The sequence below is a fragment of the Anas platyrhynchos genome, chromosome 16, assembly GCF_047663525.1.
Source record: "Anas platyrhynchos isolate ZD024472 breed Pekin duck chromosome 16, IASCAAS_PekinDuck_T2T, whole genome shotgun sequence".
Classification (NCBI taxonomy): domain Eukaryota; kingdom Metazoa; phylum Chordata; class Aves; order Anseriformes; family Anatidae; genus Anas; species Anas platyrhynchos.
Window position 1 is genome coordinate 9,819,931 of NC_092602.1, and position 23,147 is coordinate 9,843,077.

The following is a 23,147-nucleotide window of genomic DNA, read 5'->3' on the forward strand; positions in this document are numbered from 1 at the left end:
ATTTGATTTCACCTCTGTGTTATAGATTGCAGCATATGAATATTGTTTACCTTTTAAGAAGCAACACCAGTGAAGCAAAGAATCAATCAAAAACAGATCTAAGGAATCACTCATTTCACGTAGAGGATTTGTGGATGGATGAGAAGGCTAGACACCGAGCACCTGAGCAGTGCACTAACCGTACTGCAGATAAAAACCAACAAACAGATTAGATGTGATGTATCAAATTAGATGCCATCAAAGCGCTAGCCTACTGTGCATGTTATAATATACTTAGGACAAGATAGTGGCCTGCTGGGTTATATCTCTGCCTTCCCAAGCAGTTCTGCTGCACTGAGCACACGCTGCAGTAGTGAGCATGGGGAAGAACAAGACAAAACAGAATCACTCGTTTCCTATGTTGCTCTTTCCACCAATTTACTTCTAACATTAAAAATACTTTGTCCATCTACTACTGGATCTGGGTGAAACTGAAACAGATCGCTTTTCCACCCTTCAGTTTCAGAGGAACTAACTCTTTTAGAACACTGGAAGACCCCAGTGGGAAGAGCTTTCCTGTTGCTCACTGGCTCATCTGATCTTTCTCTCCCCACATCCCAACAGAACTTATTTCCATGGCTCTCCTGAGGTATCAGTGAGGTGGTCTTTCATGGCTGCTAACCTTCCCCCTAGGAGCTGCAGTTGGCAGGTCATTAGCCCATGCCTTGTAAATGTATTCACATTCCAGAGCAGCAGAGGCAGACAGAGGAATGCACGAACTGTGTTAGCCCACACGGTTCCCTATCCCCAGCCCCTGCGAGCAGGCAGACAGCAGAATGTGGAAGCAGAGGCAAGAACATGCACTTTGTTCATCACTGGCAGTGAAGCAGCAAAAGCTCTTTGGGGTGATCTCAAGCAGAAAACAGGATGCAGCACCCTTGTTTTCACACAGGAGTATCTCACACTTCAAAATAGGTAAGAACAACATGTTGAGTTACTCGGAAAGAGGTCTGCGAGCTGGGCAAGGGAGAGAAAGCGACATGCAAGGCAGAGCAGGATGCGCAGCTGTTGTTGCAATTGTGGACATGGAAAGGAGGAGAATGGAGGATTATTTCACAGAGGATACCACATCAGCAAACTTAAAGTGGCCCTTATTTAGTTTGTTACATTCCAATTAGTGCCAGGCAGAACTGCCCTCCCGGCTCCCTGAAGCAGCTCTTGCAGGACTCCCACAGAAATTGTTTTGCTTATGGACACAAGCACCTGTTTGGTACCCTCGTGCGGCAACGTTTGGACATTTGGTACGTGGGCAATACATGCTCAACTGCTCCTGCCCCAAAAAGGAGAGAAGATAAAGAGTCAGATGATGTCCCCAGTCCCTTCTCTTTCCTGTCCTAGAAGAGCAAGCAGAGCCTGACATGGCTAGTCCCTTCCCTACTGCATGGCAAACTGTACAGGGAAGGGGAATCGCCATGAGTGAAAGGGGTAGGGGCCCTTTGTGCGTGAAAGCACTAACATCAGGAGAGCAAAGTGATTTCCAGTCATTGCAAGGCTGCAGCAAAGCAGGAACACCTTGCTATACAAGCTGAGACTACGAGCAGTAGAATGCAGATTAACCGCTTGGTTGCCGCTTACCATGCCAGGTACATTGGGCTAAAGGCACCTCCATCCAGTGCTGCCCGACGTGCCAGGTACATCCCATGATGTTCCATTGAAATCACAACAGGCCATCAATAGAACGTGGCTGCACGGATGCAGAATGGAGAACCAGGCGCTGTTAAATGCAATTAAAAAACTGCAATCAAAATTGAAACGTACATTTTAAAATGGCCACCTGCCTTAAAAATGTAAGTGCTAGAACAACCTCCCCTCCACCCATCTCCCCAGAGCTGCTGAGCTGCAGTGAACACGGCAGAAGGCCTCTGCAAGTTTCTTGCTGACTTGCTCGGGCCATCTCCATTCACGACTCCAACGGCACTGAGCTGGGGGGGGAGCAGGCGACACGGATCCAGGAACAGCAGATCCCAGGGTGTCTGCACCAGCTTCCTTCTGCCCACAAACTCAGGCACCTAAATATCGTCATTGAGAAATGCTTCTACAACAAGAAGAGCACGGTGCCAGAGCTTCATGGTCTTGTTCCCTGCATACAGGCAATGAAAGAAACACATGAATGCTGATCCTCTGCCGTGGGGCCTTTTCCCTGTCCCTCTTCCCAAGCCCCTGGTAGCCTGTGGTCATAATTGAGCCAAGTCCTTTGGCTTTTGTTACAGCTGTGGAGCAAGGAGGAGGAAAAAGGGAATCTTGTGTACCCACTCCTGTTTATAATAATGCTTCACTAACAATTTGAGTCTCCATTCTTGGAGACTGCAGATGAAGCTGATTCATGGTGAACTGCAGCTCATACGAGAGTCACAAAACTTGAGGTGTAATTCCACCCTTCCCTGCCCAAAGGTAAAAACAACAACATCCTTTGCATGCCAAGAAAAGGCACGTCCCACAGACACTCAGCTTGTCAAACCTAGGATATCCTCTGCAGTGCATATCCTCCTCCAGCAGTTCCTGTAATCAGCTCTGGCAGTTATCAAAGAGGATACTTGCAGGGTAGATGGCTAAGTACGGGTCTCTCTCTACAACTGATGCTGCTCCCCCAGTGGGAAAAAGAAACAACCCACCAGAAATAAGCCTGTGGCTGTTCAGGGATTTAAAATAGGTTTTAGACCCTCCTGGCAAAATGGAGCTTTTGCAGAGCTCTTGATGGCTGCGTGTCTCCAGCTGTGCTGTTGGAGATAGAAATCTTACATGTGAAAAGTTAGAAGAATATCGATTATCAGTTCAACCTTAAAAGATAAAAGGCCGAATGAAAAAGGCTTACAATAAGGAATCTATCTGGAGGACAGGGAATGGAAGGGGGGACAGTGGCCTGGCAGCTAGGAAGTGTCTTCACGCAAAGGACACCGGATGTAAGGAGATCTTCATTCTTCCCGGACATCTGCTGGGCTCAGGCCCAGGACAGCATGTTCCCATTATTCCCACCTGCGTTCTTACCCCACAGTTCTGTAACTAAATCCCTTCCACAATGAGCTAACAGGGCTTTTGTATTCAGATTGTCCTGTTTTGACTGCTATGGGCTGTCAATTTTTAAATCTTGTCAATACAATGAAGAAGTGAAATGTAAGCAAGTGTTTGCTTACTGACCTGGGCTACGCTGATCCAAGAGCATTTGCTGAACTACAGACATCGGGCCACTGCCAGCACAAACAGGCCAACCCACACTGAAACGGCCTTCAGCTTTAGGCACAAAGGGCCTGAGCCCTGGGGAGCTGGAGCTCCCCTCTCCAGCAGATCACACCCTCCAGACTGCCTAAAAGCAAGGCACCTCGCCTGCCAGCATCGGGACTCTGCAAAACCCTCAGCAATACTCAGCTTAAGGAAGGCTGAATGCTGCATTGAGGTATTTTTGGACTGGTTTCGAGACAGTAGCTCAAGAGCAGATTTACACCCAGATTACAGCAATTTACTTCTTGCTACTGTGAAGCAAGAAGCTCTTCTCCATAGTTGTGTTTCCCCTCTAGGGCAGAGATTAGCAGAGAACTGCTTAACACAAAGGTGTTTCCTACTGCTAGAACATCACGCTGCAGTCAGAAATAAAGCTTCCTGCCAATTCCTAAACAGAGCTTTTGTATACTATACATCTATTCTCAGCATTGACATGAAGACTGCCCAGATCCTTCAGATGGGAGGAGAAAAGCAGAGGCATGGACATCGGAGATCTTGTCAGGCAGAGCCAGGCACCACAGACCCTTGCAGATCTGCAGAGCACGGTTGATCTCAGCACAGCAGTGGCACAAATAAAGGCTCAGAAGCCAGTGAGCAGCAATAGATGTCGGGTCCTCCTGCAGCTCTGCAGCAACTGAGCAGGCTCAGCTCCAGCTCGGTACTGCATTGCAAGTGGTACAGGTAGCTTTGATGCCCCACACTAATCTAAGGACTCCTTATTGCACTAAAATACCCACACAGCCAGTGGAGTAGCTCAGTCCTCAGAGGAGGAAGGGAGCCCCTACCCACCCACCAGGTAGGGGCCCTTTGGTATGCAAAACTCCTGTTTCCCAGCTACCTTTGAGCCTTGGCATACAGAATTCTCCCTTTACAATGCAAGAATTTAGGACATGACTAAAGGACTGCTGCTACCTCCCAGCTAATCCTAGAGAGTGTTAGGCAGAATCAACAACCCTATGAATTGCATGGAGTGAGAAGATGCTTCTGGTCCTAAAATCACAGGGCCTGCTCCTCGCTGTGGTGAGCTACAGTTGGCAGGGGGTGCTCGGGGCGGCAGCTTCGTGCCGGACATTGCTCCGGGGGCACGGTGGGGAAGGAACGCTGTGACCCTTTTCCAGCTGAGGCTGTCTTACAGCAGCCTCCCCCGTTGCAGCACAGCTTTAGGGCTCTGAGTCACCGCAGGTACAAGCTGATAGCTGGGTTGTGAAATGCAGCAATTCTGGAGCAAATGCATGGCTTTCAGCTGTCCCTGCGACTGGGGAGGGATCTCCAGGACAGGGATGAGGCAGACAGCTGGGAGTGTTAAATCCACGAGCTGTTGTGACTCAGACCCCTTAGTTACAGGGTTTGTTAGAGCAAACAAGGCTTCGGAGTACTAGAAGAAATGGGAGAGGGTTTGATAAAGATCCTCTCAATTGGCCTGCTTATTTTTATTTCTTGTTGTGGACTCAGCAAACTTTTCTGCAGAGAGCAGCAGTCTGCGCAGGAGCATCTGCATACAGAACACCGCTAATGCTGTGAACGTGTTGCAGTAGTTTACATTTCCACCAAGCTCCATGTTGAGGGGTGCGGGGAGGACGTGGGCAGTCACAGTCTTGGACCAAAATGTCATCTCTCTCACCATATGCCAGGTGCCAGTGAGTAGAGAAACAAACTGCCGTCCCATTTTTTTCTACGAGATCAAATCTCATAACCTTATCTCAGCCGTACCTGTGGTTGCAGCAGCAGTTCTCCTTAACACAAATAAGCAATGCTTTAAATATGGCACCCTTTGCATTGTATCCATCATTTTTCATTTTTATTTTTTGCCAAGAACTGGCCTGTACTTCTAGAGAAAAATCTTTGCCTCCAAGCACCAACCTGGCCTCAAATTCTTCCTGTATGCTCCACTCCTGTGCAGTCTTTTGAGCACAGCACTGTTGAAGAATTAGTCCTGGTGGAATCCAGACCCTGTGCTGCACTGCCCATCAAACACCCCTCCAAATCCTACGCTTAACTGAGCATCCTGAACACTCAGGTGCTGGGTGCTGTGTAACCACCACAGTGTTTCTGCAACTCTGAGCCTGGAAATGAGAAGATGCCAGAAAGCCACTATCACTTGTAAAAAAAGGCAGCCTTACACAGACTCAAGGTCTTGCAAACTATTTGTATTGCAGTCAAATCTGTCCAAGCTGAAGATATCCTAAGGGGACAGCAGAGCTTAGGGCATTGCAGGAATGGTTTCTGTGATTTTACTCATTTTAAAAATTCACATTTCCTTCTCTGACTGTCTTCAAATGCTACTGGTACCCCAAATTCTCATTTCAACTGTTTTATTCCTCTCTTATCTCCACTTGAGACTTCAAACTTCCTTTACATTTGGCTCACTGGCTACAGGGAGGTCACTCCACGTATGCTTCCAAACCCATCTCTTCCCAGCGAGGCTCACATCCTGCCATCCTTACCCTGCAGCACTGCACGACTGTGGGCCAGGGCTGCAGAGATCTCAGGCACATTTGGCCAGCCTTCTGTCAGAAGGCTTCTCAGCTTCAGTGATTACAACCCCAGGAGGGTTATGAAAAGCTGCCCAGCAAGGTCATGGGATGTTGAAAGCTTTGCTACAATCCAAAGCAAAGTATCTTACTACTTACCTTCCCTACACTCTATTCTTGTCAAGGTCAAGGATTTTCTGGCAGTTCTCAAAACACACAAATTATAGGCTCTTGTCATGAATCAAGACTCAAAACATGCCTCCATTTAAAAAAAAAAAAAAGTGAAAGGGGAGGGGCAAGGCAGAGGATGAGGTAGTTTTGCCCAAGATTTTGTTTGAGGGGAATCGGTAGCCTCTGCATCCTCAGGACAGGACCCCCGAAGTGCTTTATGCTGAACCATATGCACGCCCTGCAGCAAAAGAACCAGCATCTCCCTCAGCCCTTCCAGCCTGCTCAGCTTCTCCTAAATCAACACTGCCAGAAGGCAAGACAGCGCTACAACAAATTAGCACCACTCACAATTTGTTGAAGTTGCTGTTCCATTGTTTGTTTATTTAAAACACGCGCGCGAACACACACACACACACGCTCCGATCTCACAAGCTGGCTCTCTGCTGCCATCATCCAAACTCGAGATTTGTCTCAGAGAAGCATCAAAAGGCAGTGGATTAAACCCATGCAGAGCAACAGTCACTCCACTGGAGCTCTGCTTGGGTTTTGCTCTTTCACTACCAACAAAACAAAAGCATGCCCACACTGTTCCAGCCTGGAAGATAAAGGTGTCAAAATCCTTATTCCAGCACTTGACCGGGAAAGGGTCATTAAGAAAAAGAAAGAGCCACAGGCTTGAAAGGACCCAGCACTAATAAAACTCTTAGTGCTAATGCTGTTTATGAACATCCAAGGCATAACCTGCACCCCTTATCAGCACACAAGATTATAACATATTTAAAATGGGAAACATGTCTTACTTCATAAAGCACTGGATAAGTTTACAAAGCACAGTATTAGTGGTAATAAATAATTGTCAGAGTAGAGCAGAGAGGTGGCTGTAAAGCCTGAACAAGTACTGCCAGTCCCATTTCATTCAGAGCTCTGGGCGGTCAGACTTGGTTTACTCTTACCGGTCTGTTTGGGTTTTAAGAGATTATTTGGGAGATGCGCTGTGCTTTTATTTGCGCTGGAGAAATTAATATTTTATGGTGAAGTGATCACGACAAGGATGACTTTAAAAGCTGTAGGAGCGTCTTATCGTCCTCCAGCCTAATTTGCCAGCGTGTATCTGCGTGCCACTAATGGTTCCTTCGCACAGCATTTGTATCTGTAGGCACTTGTTCTGCGCAGAGCACCCCAGCACCTCAGCGATTGCTCACCAGTTGCTTCATAGAGCCTACAGACAGCTTCTCTTTCGTTTCTCTTGTTGTAACCACGTTACCGTCTGGGCTGCTGTGAGCATAGTTTAAAGCACAGCAAAGTTGGCATCATCACCTTAAACCCTTACTCGCATTCGTTTTAAGAAGGTTTATGGTTTCTGAACGCTCTACATGTTTGCACCCTCTGGCTGCTGCATCACTTGCTGAAAGCAAGCTGCATCACCCAAAGCATCTCTGCTCGCCTGGGTTGAGCACGGCTTTGGTTTCTGGACAGGTGAACAACAGATACCACAATTATCTCCACCCGCCTAGCAACAATTAAGGAAACAACTACACTTTATACTCAGACTGAGACCTTGGCTCAGAATCTTGTCAGTTCCAAAACAGTTAAAAGAATTTTATTCTTCAGATAACCCATGGTTTATCAAATGTTTAAATACTCAGGCTTAAGTATTTCGAAAGCTACTCACTTTGCAGTTGTCACCTAAGGAAATTGCTAAGCCATTTGTGCATTTATTTCCTGTCAGAAACAAGCCTCAAAGAGCACAGCAGAATGGATCGCCCTCCTTCTTTCAGCACTATTAAAACCATCTCATTTGGTAATTATTCTCCTCAAGATGGGTGTGGGGGAGTGAAAAGCTGGAGCAGATTCTATTTATAGCAGATAACCTTGGGAAAAACAGGAGGTACGAGAGAAACAGGCACGAGGGGTGAAGTTGTGACAGTACTGAAACTAGCAGGAGACGCAGGTGTACCAGGTGTCTGTGCCAGAGAGCTCTGAGAACATAAACGTGGCCGCACCTCCTGCAAGATTCAGGCTTGACTGGCAGGTTTCATAGGCACTCAGATGAGAATTCACAGGGAGAATTCACATATTTAAAACCTTGAGCAAGAGTTAAAAAAAAAAAAAAAAAACAACACACGCTAAAAGGCTATTTTAAAAGTTTGCTGGATCTCTTCCCACAGAGCTCTACCCTCTCAGCAAGAAAAGTGGTTAAAGAAAAAAAAAAAAAGCAAAAAACAAAAAACCCAGAACCAAAACAGAAAAACCAAAACAGCCAGAGGGACTGAAACCTCCGTTACACAGATGAAACAACTCAGCAGTTTTACAGCTCCATAAGTATGATCAGAATCTGGCCAAAGGAGTAATATATGTACAAACTACTGCTAACAGCCACAACAAACACCAGTGCTACACCTTGGACTGGAAGGAAAAAATAAAATTCTTATATCCTTACCACTTCCAGCAGAGCTTGCTAATATAACAGCATCAAGAGACTTCCAGGTGATGCAGAAAGTATGTTTAATGAGGGTATATTTGGACTAAAACCTCTCTTTTGGCATTGTGCATTCCCAAACACCTGTATCTAGTATCTAGCTGCATTCAGTCCCAGGCCCTTGGCTGCACATTATTCAGCCACATGCAGTTCTGTCCCGGAGGAGGGCTAAATAAATTGTAGCACTGTTATGCCACACTGCAGGTGCTCCAAAACACACATGTCCTAAAGCTCATGAATTTGAGAAGAGGTGTGCTTCATCTTCCTTGTAAGACACAGGGGTGTTCTGATGCCATCCAACTTTCTCTGACCCATCAGGTCAATCCATCTGGGGTTAATCTGATCCCTTCTCCAAACCTTTTCTTGGCAGAAACCTTTTCTAGCAGCAGGGAAAGCACTCCAAAATCCCCAAACAACAATCATCTCCTGTAAAGAACTTGAATTTGTGGCATAGGTGGCATCCTTCTTACCATAAGGATCCTCCATCATGGAAAACATCTGTTGTCTAAGAGAGACTGTGTTCGTTTGTAGGAAGGCCACTGTGATGCTAACATGGCTTTTACGTTCTTTCTCTCTCAGGTACCTCAACGTAAGAAGCCTGACAATAATCCCAAATCCCCAGATCCTTCCAGGACCAGTCATTGCATACACAGACCCACTCCAATCAAAGTCTTAAAACAAGGTATGTAATATAAAAATCCTTTTCATCTTCTGCAGGGGAAAAATAGCAGGGACCTGCCTGAAGAAAAAAGTTACATGGTAATTCATCAAATTGATTTAATACAGCCCAGCTGCGTGTGAGAATGCTGGCCCAAGCAGAGAGGGTTCCAATGCTATGAATTTGCTTTCAAACAGGCAAGGTGCTTTGGCACTACTACTGCATCCTTTGAAAAAGTTGGTTTTGACATGTTGGGAAAGGACTTGGATTTTCCAACGCCTCTCTAAGTAGGAGGCAATTCAGTGAACACACCCAAGACCCTGCAGCAGACACCACTCTAAAATTTGTCTTCATTATGTTCTAATTTTCACACAACTTTCTATTATTTGTAGTAGCCAGAAAGTGCTGATGAAATTTTTTGTGTTTCTAAAAACAGAGGAAAGGTCAAGAAAGCACTGTTACACATGATTTGTTCTCTCTCTAGCAGCAGTCACTGAAAGTGCTGGGCCAGGGTTTACTGCTCACATTTTCCCTGCTACTCTTGAACCAACAAATCAAGTAGGGGTGTCGGGTTTGGTGGGTTTTGAAACAAAAGGTGTATTGGAAGGGAGTTGATTGTGTTTGGTTTTGTTGTATTTTTGAAGACAATTGTTCATAACAAATAGTGAAATGGCTGAGAAAATAAATTCTGCTTTGCCATCTTGAAAATACTACTTCCCCTTCAGAAGAGACCGGGTCACTGAGACATAAGCAGAGCTCCAGAAAAGCCTAAAAAATGTGCTAAAATTGACTGAGTTGCCCCCAAATAACTGATGAGTTTGGGTGTTGCACTGGGATGAATGTAGAAAAGGTGCAGTAAAAATTGTTAGGCTTCCTAGATTTTTTTCTCCCTATATGTATTCTTTCACTATTTGTATAAAACTTCCATTGTAAAGAGACAAAAATATGGTTATTAGAAGTTGTGTAAAGCACACCAGAGCTTCAGAAAGAATCCCCAACTCAGACTGTCTCTCATTTGAAAGAGGGTGATTATTACAAGACACTTTTTTCTTTATCTGCATTTTTGTTTTCCTCATCTGAAAAAGCTTTTTTGTTCATTTATTTTTTAATTGATCATAATATCTAAAGGACTGACCAAGGAATACAAAAATTCTAAATAGATCGTCAGGGAGGTAAAAATTAGAAAAGCTTCTTGATAACACCCCCCCTCCAAACACAGGGTTTGCTCCTCCTGCCACACATGCTCACTCAATGCCCTTTTGCCTTCCCATGAGAGAAACAAATCCAAAAGATCTGCCATAAAAGGCCTGGAAGACACCACGCTCAGTTGGACACATGGTGGGGTGGTGCTGGGAAGCAAAGAAATAGCTGAAGTTATATGGGAATAACAAGCTTCACAGAAGCTCCCCTTGGATACAAGTCAGCGTGTGGGAATGATGGATTAAGATTGAGGATTTGCATTTCCCAGTCAGATGCCAAGATATCAATGCTGGCATGCTAAGGTGTTCTGGCGTTTCTTTAGGGAGTCTCCAGCCGTCAGCACTGCGTGTGTACAGGGCTCTCCTGCTTGCAAGTCTCTCTCTCCGGTAGCACATGCATTTTTAATTTATTTATTTTTAAATATGTGATCTAGGTTAGTGCTCATAAAAGCAAAGGATTAACAGCTACAGCCTCGCACAGGCAGCTGGGCACGCTCTGCTGTCAGATCCCTGCTCACACAACCAACCCCGCGTGAATCCCGCACTGCTCCCACCCACACGCAGCACGCAGGTAGTGCCACGGCTTCAGGCAGCGTGCAGGGGCAAAGACGTGCCATGGCACAGCTCTTCCTCCAAAGGACAGCAGAGCATGTTGGTCTTTGCACGTAACGGGCCCATCAACACCTGCAGGATCAGAGTGCAGAGCTGAATCCTGCGTCAGGCATGCTTTGTAGGATAAGATGTAACACTCCTATATCATTGCCCACCCTACTTTCACCTTTGTTTTTTTTAAAGCCAGCATTAACATTGCCAGTGGGAAAGACAGGTACATTATTTCCTCATTTTGCAGCTCAGGAAAAAAAAAATAAAACCTATTACTGTAAATGATGAGGCATCATGATCTGTTTTAGGCCATCCAAATCAAGGAGGCCACTGTAAAGGTTAGGTCTTACCCTCCTGCCACGTCGAGCCTGGTCTGGCTCAGCCATACACCCCACGGTCTTCCACTGTAGTGCAGCTGAGCAGGCAGGAAAGCACAGCCAAGGACCAGGAACACTCATCAGCAAAACTGGCTGTAAAGCCAAATCCCATATGTCAGAGGTCACAAAAGTAATTGAGGATCGTGCTTCAAACTCCAAAGCATCCTCCCCTATCCAGGAAAGCTGCTGGCAATAGGTGGAATATGGTGGGGAGACAGAGGAACAATGAAGACGAGGAAGGTGGTGACAATTTTTCTGGCACTGCATGGTGCATGTGCAATGAAAAGATGGATCCGAGCAGCACCCTGGACCAGGAGAAGCTTCTCTCCCATCAAAGAGAAGGACAGAGGCGAATACTCCTGCCTGCCTTTGGGCCTGAAGTTCTCCTCTCTGACACTCCAGTGAGAAGATCAATGCCTAGCAATGAGAGATGCTCCTCCTTTAAAATAAGCTTCATTTCTAGATGCTTAATAATTGCTGCCTTCCTCCCTTGGAATTTTGTAGCAGCCCGGCAAGGATGAACATTTAGAGGTTCTCCCAAAAGTCCCCAAGATGCATCAGAAACTGAAAGCTGCTGCAGGGCTGCAGTACGTTGTCTCAGCAGATTTAGTGGGTAACAAGGGCTTCTGAAACAAAATGTAATGCGCGTTTCTGCCTGGACTTGCCAAAAGACCTTAATGCAAATACAACTCCAGGAAAATTAGGGTGGACTCTAGTAGCTGCCTCCCCCTCAGGGTTTTTTTTTTTTCTTCAATCCTGATGAAATTCATTACAGTTGCATTTAAACAGAGGTTGTGATTTACATTTTCCAAAGCAGGCAGGGCAGGTTTGAAAGCCTGATATATCAGAGTTTATGCACTTCCTGAAGAACTAGAGCAGTTGCAGAGCCTTCCCAAAGGGGTGCCTGGTCGGTCCCCTCACCCCCTTGACATGTCTGCTGTCACACAGGACACCAGATTCCTGGCAAGTCGAACAGGCTTGCTCCTTAAAACGAAGCAGCCCCACATTCAAGCATGCCAGTACTTTCCTTGAAGGTATTTACAGTTTACTTTTTAGTGCTACTTTAAGTTCAAAGGGGCTAGTAAAGCCCCATTAAGCCATTTACATCAAACTGGTTAGTTAATTATCCTGTTGCAGGCTTTAAATTAGCAATTTATAACCCCTTCCCTAGAGATGCTAGCATTTGGAAACAACCGAGCAGGGACATTTTGCAGTGGGGTGCAGTTAAGGAACCAAAAAACAAAAAACAGAAAAAAGAGAGAAAACAGAGTAAGTCTCCCCAGTTTTTGGTTGGAAGTTGATTAACTGTGGGAATTCAGTGGGGACAGGGGTGGGAGAGAGCCCACCATTACCAGCCAGCAGGGACAGTGGGGCCGTGTCTACAGTAGGCTGTGTCCATGCCACAAAATGTAGTGATGTGCAGAGATACAGAGCTCAGCCAGGTCTGGGGGGCACCACACCCAGCCGAGGATAATGCTTCCCTTACAACGAGATATTTTGCTTCTTAGTGTCATGATCAAAGGTATTTTCACATTAATCCATACAAAAATGTGTCTGCACAAGACTGAAACCAGTATCTGCCCACAAGGAAGAAAACGGACTTGAGGCTTTGGGGCTGGCCAAACGGGGAATACCAGCGTGCAGGGACTGAAGAGTGCCGTGGGTTTTGGTCAGCAGCTCTGCTCACCCATGCAGCTAGGGAGGCTCTAGCCACACTGCAGCCACCTTTCAGAAGAGGATCAACAAGATTCCAGATGTCCCTGTGCCATAAGGGTCAGTGACCTGCTCACTCTGGGACTGCCCCATGGGCCAGGTGAGGCTGGAGCTGAGGAATCTCCAGTCCCGGGGTCTTCTCCCTTGCCAACAACATTTCATATATGAAAAGGAGAATTTGTTGTCCCCTCAGGGTCTGGTTATTCTACCACCGTGCTCAGAATTCAAAGCTTTTATGGAAGGGGATAATAACCACCTCCCACCTCAATACCTAACAGCCCAAACTAACCAAGTCCTGAAATAAAACGTACCTCTCACCTTCTCTCCTGTATTTCTGCCAGCCATTATTAGTTCTAAAAACAACTAAATATTGGATATTTATTGGGAAATTCTATTAAAAAGTATGGGAGGGAAAGACAGTTGCTACTATTTTCACATAACAATCAGGTACAAGAGAAATCTTGGCCCCATTCCTAGAAGCTGTCCCACACCAACAAGAGCAGGAATCCATGAAGAGAAGTGTCATACAGAGTGGGACCAAGGCAAACTAGGAGATTCCACACTGACATCCAAAAAAGCACATGAAAAGAAATTTGATAAAAAATTCCATTCTACTTGAAAGACTGAAAAAAACCCACCAAAACAACAGATAAAATCAAGTCATACAGCAAACTGCAACTTTTTTTTCTCCACCTTAATACATCCCTTTTTCAATGATGAAAAACTTCTGCCAAATAAATGTCAAATTAACTTTAAAAAGAGAGATAAAAATCTAAGCCATTTAATTTCTTTATAATACACAACCATGAGATTTATTTCGCATTTGCTGGCTTTTTTTTCTCTCCGTGGAAAGTAGCCATTCACAGTTTTGGGGATGGGGGCAGTAGGGCAGAAGAGAGAAAGACACTCAAAGGTTTCAAAGCAAAGGGATGACATATTTTTGTACAAAATTTGGTAAATTGATATCACTTATGTGTTGTACTGCTCCAAATTGCAAGAGAGAGGTCTTATAATAAAAATACAGGTAAACACAGCATAAAATCTAAATCATCTAAAGGACTCAAAAACCCAGCCCCACACATAGATGGCATTCTCCAAATTCTCTGCCCTTTCTTGGGAGCAGTTACACCCAAACCATCACTCAGTCCAGAAGCTGTTCTCGCGTGCTAATCACTCTGGAATCACACAAAGGTAAAAAAAGTTCAAATGCAAAACGCTAGCCTGGCCTTTGAAACAGCCCAGTGCTACAAGGCCACAAAACTGCGTGATATTAGGAAATTATAAAATACTGTGAGGCTGGGGAGAAAGAAGAAAGGAAAGCCCTCCTGTGGATGAAATAGGAGTCTTTCCTGCTCCACCAAAACCTCCCATTTCCAAAGCATGCAGTGCCCGGGCCTGTGCCTAGAACAGGTGTGTCTCCTTAAATACCTCACATGTCACACTTGTGTCTCATGGACACAGTCCTGGGGGATTATATTAGTACCAGTGCATACCAGCTGGAGCTACCCCCAGCGGTATCCTGTAACTCCTCGCACGGGGGGAGCCGCTCTCCATACCACGCGGGGCCCTCTCCACGTGACTTTTCGGAGACAGACAGCGACCCCGGGCCTGCAGCTTCACAGCATTTGTGCTCGAGGGGCTGGATCAATCCAGGGACGGGCGAGAGACTCCTCCAAGAGCAATGACGAGGCGCTGCCAAGTGACGGTGAGCAGAGGGCTCCAAGAATTCTCTTTTTTCCCTCCTCTGCCCTTACTACCAGCAAATTCTCAACTGATTTATGCCAAACAGACACTCTGGAGATCTCCTTTAACTAAAAAAAGATGCATGGCTAACAAAGCAAAGTCCACTCAGCCATTCCTAAGCAGAAAATGCTGACAGGGCACAAGACAGATATGGCTAGCACAGGATGAAGGAAGGACAAAGGAGAGCGAGCCTCACACATCTCTTCAAGTCAGTGCAGGAACAGACACCCCGTGGCAATTTCAGCCTAATTCATCACTAGGCCTTGCTGGCCTAAGTGGCTGCAAAAGCCAGCAAGAAAATTCTGGGGGCAGAAAATGCATTAATGGCACTTTTTGTATCACGTCTTTGTGCTTGGCACAGATAATAAAAAGAGAAGAGCTGCTTGGTTTTGCTACAGCTCTGCATCGCAGCACAGAAGTATTGAGCATAAAGAACTGCTCCCATGCCACCCATCTCATGAAGGGCATCGTGCAGTACATGACAAGGAGACTGAGCACTGATGGAGGCAAGAAGCTGCTGACCAGCGTCATGGGCTCAGAGGTGGAGGACTGCAGAGCCCTGCAGGGCCCTCCTGCCTTATTCTTCCTTCATTCCCTTCATTTCCAGCAGGGAATTCTTATATTCAGGCAGCACCTTATAGGAGAGAGTGCACGAGTGAGAGTGCACGCACCGATCTTAAAGAAAAGTCTAATTTATGAGGAATCTACCACATCCATAAATTATTCCACTGGTTAATTAATTCAGATTTCCAGGTTTGAGCACACATCAGGTTTGTCTGCTCATCCCTACGATAAATGGCCCCGGGCCGTGTGAGCAGCTGGCAGCGGTGGAGGCAGTGCCAAACTAAACGTTCCTCAGAAGTGGCGTAGGTAGAACTTTTTCAGGCCACCAGAATGCCTCGAGGGCTGGGTGACACAGAGGGTTCAGTGTGCCTAACTCATCAGTCCAGCACAGGTTGGAAGCAAAGAGAAATTCTCACATACCCTACGTCCCAGTCATACCTTCAGCCCACTGGCCGCCCCTGGTCAAATGAATCCCAGAATGAGGTCATGCCATGATACTTCATTCTTAGACAAATAAGCAGAAACCCCAAACCGCCAAATCTATCTAACCCTAGAAACATGTACAGTTCTTACTGCTGTCATTTCTCATTTTCAGGAGGTCTCAAGTCCATAACCATAAAAATCAGCATTAACCGCCAGGTGAACTCTTACTCTTAAACCAACTATTTATTACACCGGGGCTTTGATTACCAGACAAGCATCTGTTACAAATGCCACCCCATGTTCTCAGACAAGAGGAGTTCGAATGTTGAGCAGTTTCCCATAGCCAAGATTTAATATCTTTACATTTTTATTTCTACTTTGGTGATCGCAGTGTTAGTGACTTCCTGGCCAGTTAGCAGCCAGCCTGGTAAGAGCACTTAACTCTTCACATCTGTCATCTTAGAATATACGCTGCCATGTCTTTCTCAAGCAACTTGAAACCAAATCACAAGGGCAGGTCTGTGTCCCCAGCAGACAAATGGAGGCCCAGCTGTATTTTATATCTGTGCAGTATATGGGATGTGCATATTGAGAAACATTCATTTTTAATGATGCATCTAATGCAGAAGCAAATAATTAAGAAACCATTAAAGAAATTCCCCACATGTAGTACAGGAGTGCAATCATTCATGTCATTTTTCTACAGATAAAAATTCAGACTTTGAGAAAACCAGGCCTTCTCAGCAAGCTCTACATACAGCCAGGTAAAGCTGTGTTCCCGTGGGGAGGCAGCAGCACTCATTTTCTCTGAAGGCTCGGGAAGTTTGAATTTCTTGGTAAGAGAGCAACAAAATAGCTCACTTCAAGTAGGAGTAGCTGAGAACAGAGCTGTCCATGAGCCTCTGTACAGGCCTCCATCCAAATGCTCAACTCTCACTCTTGTCAGTACTTGCAAGCGTTTAATCCAAGAGAGGCTCTTCACCAACCTACAGCTATTTCATGACATGCCTGTCTTGGGGCAGAAAATCCTAGACAGCGTCCCTTTAAACCAAATGCTGGCATTATATAATTGAAGAAGTTTTACAGGGGAAAATGGCAAAAATCCCACTCATTAAGAAGAAAATTAGTGATCTAGTGCATAGCCATGATTAACCAGATAGCTATCCTTTTTTATTGAGGAACCAGAGTAATAATTAAGGTGTTTTTTTCTTGAAATATATAAACAAATTATTGGAAAGTTTTACACAGTTTTAACCAGCAGAATTTCAGAGTTCAAATAAATTACAAGCTATTTCACCGTTGGACTGTCTGCCTCTAAGGTCATAATTAATTTTAATTTTCAGAAGTTACAGTACCAAACATGTGACCAGTAGTAAAATAAGGAAAACCTCTCTGGGGCTGCCTTGAAGTTTGTATCAAACATAGAGAAGACAGGAGAACAGGAGGCCAGATGCACTTATCTCCAGAGGCAGCTCACACACCTTGAGAAGTATGTACATGACAAATTTACAATCCAGTGGCCCATTTTGATATTTGGGCGTGGTAGTGGAGATGAGAGGAAGAGGAAGGGGAGAAGAAGGGGACGAGAGAGTGAGGTTATTGACTTACTCCATGCACACACAGAGGGAGTTCCTTTATCTGTCACATCACAGCCCATACAGGAAAAGCCGTGGCAATGCCATGCCAGCAGTTAAGGTGCTTTTACTTACTCCTTTTTTCAAATAGTGTCCTATGGTGAGGGAAGGGTAGATTGAAAACAAAGTCATCTAAAGCTACCAATTTTAATCTTGTTTTACATTTATGCTCATGTTGTTTCTGTAAAGGATGATCAGTGGCTGGTAACTGCTAAGCCATTTTAATTTACATCTAAATGTAGCCTGCTCTCAATTTGGTATTATTTTTTTTGCTAACTGGAGGGATGCACAATCTCCAGTTCAAACATTTATTTTATTTTACAGGTATTTATCCAACTGACATTTTCCCTCTTTTTTATTATTTTAATAAATAGCCAATGACATTTGTTAGACATTTTATTTTTTTTTCATTTGAATTATGCTGCCTGAATACTCAAAAAAATAACCAATCATTGAGAATTTTCTGACCTCATTTCCTTATCAGGCATTTAAGTCAGAACATGTTTAACATTTAAAACAAACTGATTTATTAAGGAGAAGTGAGCTGTAGCTGATGATGTAAAACTGAATTCCCATTTCCTCGTCCTTCAAAATGTAGAGCTAGCTGATATTTGCCTCCCATTATACCTAGTCCTTATTCACCAACTTAGAAAAGGAAAACAAACATCCCAATTTTCTTAAGCTTTCATTGGTTTCTCAGCTTTGAATGAAATCCTTTACTGCATTAAGTAGACTGAAATGAAAAGAAACGCCTCGGCAAAACCAGATTAAAAAGTCAATACATTTACTGTGTCCCTGCAACTGCATAAATGTCAAAGCAAAGTGAACCACTTGTTCCTGGAGTCAGAAGACACTGATCTCGTGAGGAAGTCTTTGCTAACAGCTATCAGTATGTGAAAGAAATGCAGGCTTCACCTGACCAGCCAGGGGCTGCTGGTGGGCTCCCAGTGACTCAGTGCATGGACGGAGCACACCTCAGTCACAGCTTGAACGAGACCTCCGGTGCTTCAGCGATCTGACAGCACTCCTAACCACAAGAGGTGCAGCATGCCTGTAGTGAGCCCTGTTTCAGAATGATGCAGCTCATCCGTGACCACAGGTTAGCCGTGCAGTAATCTGACTGGTGTGATTATAGCAGGAGAAGCAGGTATTAGACAGAGTGCCCTGGTCTGCATCTTGCTGGACAGCCCTCCTGTGTGGAGCTGGGCCACTGAGAGAATCTCTCGGGGTAACTGATCCATTTTTTGCTGGATTTCAGTGGTGGCTAGGGAGCAAGCACGGAGAATGAAGTGTTGAGTTCTTACAGAGTTTTGAAAAAATCCTGATGTGTTGAAGAGGTAGAGCCATAAAACTTCCTTGCTCCTCTGTCTAAACATCGGGTGGTTTGCTGGTATGGAGCTAGGGGCAAGCAGAGGGAGTACAGCTGCACGTCCCTTCTTCAACATACCCTAGTGAGAATGCCATTTCCCTTTCTTAATAAAGTCCCTTATTCGGTATTAAAGGAAAGTAATCTTTCAGTAGCATTTTAGCCACCTCAAAGGGCAATTTAAAAAATAATGTTCTGTTTTGATGTTTAAACAAGCTTCCCCAGCAATTACTTGTTAATAGCATCCAGAGGCTCCAAGTAAGAAGCCGGACCCATCGTCCAGAGCAGTTTATAGTAGCAATACACGGAGTCGGGCAGAGGATTTGAAGGGGAAGAGAATGCTGGGGACAGGGAAAGGGGGGAGGCTTAAAAACCACAAGTCAGTTTGCTAAGTTTGTCCAACAACTAAAAATTGGAATAAAAGCCATGCTCCAAAGCCCTCTGGAAATATAAACTGTTTTTGAAAAAAGTCATTACTTCCTTGTTTGTCCAGTCAGGTCAGACACAGCAGCTTTCCTGCAGCCTGTGTTGTGGAGTCCTGGCTTTTTGCTAAACCTTTGGCAACCTTGTGCCCTTGAGTACCCGGGTGTGGCAGGCAGTGACAGCTGACAGGTACAAACTCATTTGCCCCAGGGGTGCCTGGCATGCAAACTCCGAAGGGCTCCATAACATGGAAAAGAAACCACCAAACATCCAAGAAGAGACAAAGTCCGAGAGAAGAGAGCAACTCGCTATTTTGCCTTGAAAAGCCTCCCGGTGCCCTCCTCCACAGAGCTGGCCTGCGCTGTGTGTAAGATGCGCTGCTGATGCCCGCGCTGCAGTCCGTGCTCCTCAGCCGGGGAATGCCATGCTGCAGTGAGCTCGCCTGCTCCCAAGTTCACGTGGAAGCATTCCAAGCTACTCAGCTCCTGACAGCGCTCCAACTGCTCTACCACGCTGTATTGCTTTACATTACATTGCTTTCCCTGCCAGGAGGCACTGCTGTATTACAGTACGGTCGTCTAGCAAAATGTAAAACTGATTTTTTCACCTCCCAAATACCAACTGACTGTTGCCACTGCAGTCGCAACGAGACGCCCTGCTCTGTATTAGACTCTCCTGCTTTTCTACATGTGCAAGGGATTTTAGCTTCTCCTGCTCAGCTCGCTGCTGCTGCTCTCCCTGCTGTGCTCCCAAAGCATCCTCAGCTTCCAGCCCAAGGTGTCACTACTACTTGAGCTCAAATGCCTAAGCCAGCTCGTTAGGTGCATTATCAGGCAAGCTGACTGCCTAGCAGGAAACACAGAGGTGGGAAAAATAACCAGAAACATTGTAGTGACTCACTGCTTCATTAAGACGGTCAGCTTTTTGCTAAGTCAGAGTTTTAATGAAGTAAGCAGGCTACAGAAGCATTTCATAACAGATTTTTAAGGTATTAGGAGGCATTTGGCTCCTAATTCTCTTTATTTCGGTGTGCTATGCAGTACTTGCAGGCTGCAAGACAAAACTAGTTCCCTGCACTGCAGTGTAGTTAGTTTCCCTTCTACTTTTGAACTATAAAAATAGCCATATCACAATAGAGCAAAGGTCTAGCTTTCTATCTGTTCTTCAGGAGTAGCCAGAAAAGTGGGAAAAAAAGAGGCAGTGAAATAGGGTAGAGCACAGACAGTCTTTTCCCTTCTAATACCCTCTGCAATTGTTAAAGATTTTCTGATCCCGAGGTTGCATCCAGGCCATCGCTTTTAATAAGAACTTATCTGCCCTTCATCGATTTTTGCATCTGTTTAGACTTTTGCTATCCATAACACCCTTTGGCAATGTGTTTCACGTGGTAACTGCTGCTTGACAGTGTGTGCTGTCTTTGCCTGATTTGATTCAGTTTAGTTAAGACAACACAAGAACTGTGAAGAATCCCTCCCTCCTCCCCTTCCCCTCCCTGTTCATGACAGCACAGAACAGCTGCAATTTCTGTAATAAGTCATCTCCTTTCTATGGTGAGGAGAGGAATCCTGTTGACTGACTTGAGACCCGTCTTTGATGGTCTCCGGACCGTCCCTAGTCCACCACTGCCTTGGAGAGGTGGCAGTCAGAACTGCACAGTGTGTAGGGCACTGACACACCACGAATTTACGCAGCAGCATACTGATGGTTTCTGTTTGGTTTACCAGCTTGGGTAAACATCCAGAGAGCTTGTTGATCACTCAGGGAGTGTAGCATTTCCTCCCAGCTGGCCCATGGCCTCTCTGTAAGAAGATTTTGGGGACTCACTTCAGCCAGTGCTCTAAAGCAGCCTGTTGGGATGGCGAATGAGCATTTTCATCTCCAAACAAGTGCCACTGCAGATCTGTAAACTTTTTACCCAATTCAAGCTAGTAAAAATAGGGATTTGTTTGTGGTTAGGTTTTGTTTTGTTTCTTATTTTTAATACACGGGGATTAAAGTAGGCAGAAGTAATTTGTAAAGCACTGCTCCAGCATGAAGAGAGAGGAGAATGGCATTCCGGAACCATGAGGGAAGAGCCCTGTCATCATCTGCAGAGACACCACAGCTGAGGTGCTTACTAACTTCCCTCAGCTCACGTTAAGCTCTCTTCCTTCTTTGTCTGAAAGAATTAGATTATTATGCAGAGGTGGATTTTTACAATTGCCACCACCGCCCCTCCACCCATGCTGGTGTTCTGGCTACCTGCATACTGCTAGATTCCTCCCCGCAGGAGCCCGAGGCTGCTCACAGGGTGCTTGCTTGGCACTCTCCAGGTGGCCATCAGGCAGTCCCAGGACCCCAGGAAAGGACAGCACAAAACTGAGCTCGTTCTGTCACCACAGGCTAAAACATGAAACATGACCTACACGTGTGTTATTTTTTCCCCCATTTAGACCCAGAAAAACCTTTTGAGCCCAAGTCCTTAACTGATTTTGCCGCTGTGGTAATTGGTTTTATGTAAGACCTTCCAACAAACCTTGCCGTCTTTACCTTGCTTAAAAACAAATAGTAACAAAAATGCTAAAACTTACTTTTTTTTTTCTTCCTAATTTAAGCTCACCTTTGGTGCAAATTTGCAGGTTGTTTCATTGGTGTATACTTAACTCACAATGTAATTTCCTCCCGTACTGCCAAATATCTACTGAAACACCAAAATGACACTCCCTCCCCCCCCCATTTCCTGGCCTGCAGTGTGCCGGGTACTGCAGCTACCCCGGGCTTAGAGCTGGAGCAGAGCAGTGAGCTCTGAGCCAAAGCACAGCTGCAGCACAAGCCCCAGACAGCCTCGCGCTGGTCAGAGCAGTACCTGCGGTCCCTTCTCTTCCATCTCCCACTCCTCTGTTCCTTTCCTTGCTCCCAAGAAAGAGCCGTTTCTCCCAGGATGATTGTCTCTTATGACACTCACAGCTTTCAAATCCCTGCCGCTCTCCCCTTTTCCCATGAGCACATCGGTTTGCAGCTCCTCAAAGCTCAGTTTCTTCTTTCACCTGCACACCCAGGAGGAAGTCCCACAAGCCAGAGAAGCAGAAAGGACGTGGTTCTCCCCAGCAGGCAGGAAGAAGCACGGGTGCATTAAAATCTATACTGACCAACCCAGGCAAAACTTCCATAAGCTCATCCCAGCAAATACCTCAGTTTTAAGAAGTTTCCCAAGTGTTCCCATATTAATGAGTGTCCTGCAAGGATCAGTCAGACTTGGCACTGTAACACACTCAGTTCACTACGCTGCCTCATGAGTCGCCGCTAATCCCGAGGGGCATGCTTCACCAAATATAGCTGCTCCATTTAATTGCTTGGCTTATCTCCCCTCTCTTCTACATGGTTCCTAAAGCCCTTAAAATTAATGATAGATATGCTTGCAGATCAAAATCTTGTCTAATGCCACGTGCATCACTTGTTCGTGACAGCTCTGTCAGCCACTGTGCTCAGCTGCCATTTCTCCGTGCTTCTTAGTAGCAGCTCAAATCCTGCCAAATTCGTGAATGCTGGGAGAAACATCAGAACAGTTTGTTTGACCCCAGCTTCAGAATTTCTGGGAAGCATTGTAACGGACCATGAGAAAGGTAACACGAAACAAAGTTACGAGCTGGAACACTGCATCTCAGCATAGCTGAGCAGAAAACTGAGCAGGTAATTTGAGCAAACAGACGGCTGTGAACACGTAGTTAACAAAGATAGCTCAAGACACCTGAACAAAATAATAGCAGAAACACATTTTACTTCCACAGTTAGAAACCTCTCAATCTGAATGAATAAATGGTTGAAACGACAACCTTTGCACATGGACAGAATTCTACCAGTGCCCAGAAGCGTCAGATAGCATCCAGAAGCTAGGTGAATATTGTCAGCCAGCTGAACAAATTGTGATCTAAACTTTCCTTCTGGGTATCTCATTTTCTGAATGTTTTGCATACAGTGCCTGCAAAAATAACATCGGACGTGTTAAGTACTGGGGAGAAGAATCCCTTTCCTTCTGCGCCTGAAGGAAACCAACGTGGGACAGAACATCACTTTTACTCAATGGGATGA

At 45.4% G+C, this 23,147-nt stretch overlaps 1 protein-coding gene across 9 annotated transcripts in view; it reads right to left on the reverse strand.

Moving 5' to 3' along the window:
• HIC2 (HIC ZBTB transcriptional repressor 2) overlaps positions 1-23,147 on the reverse strand; it is an 81,423-nt gene that overhangs the window by 13,842 nt on the left and 44,434 nt on the right. For 4 of the 9 annotated variants that reach the window (XM_005021167.6, XM_027470272.3, XM_072024260.1 and 1 more), the window contains one exon: positions 1,615-1,753. The exons of 2 other annotated variants lie outside the window; for them this stretch is intronic. The gene's annotated coding sequence lies outside the window, so the exon portion shown is untranslated. Of the gene's footprint in view, positions 1-50; positions 184-1,614; positions 1,775-23,147 lie in introns of all 9 variants that reach the window. 3 more of the 9 variants (XM_005021168.6, XM_072024261.1, XM_072024259.1) reach the window with 2 other exon arrangements.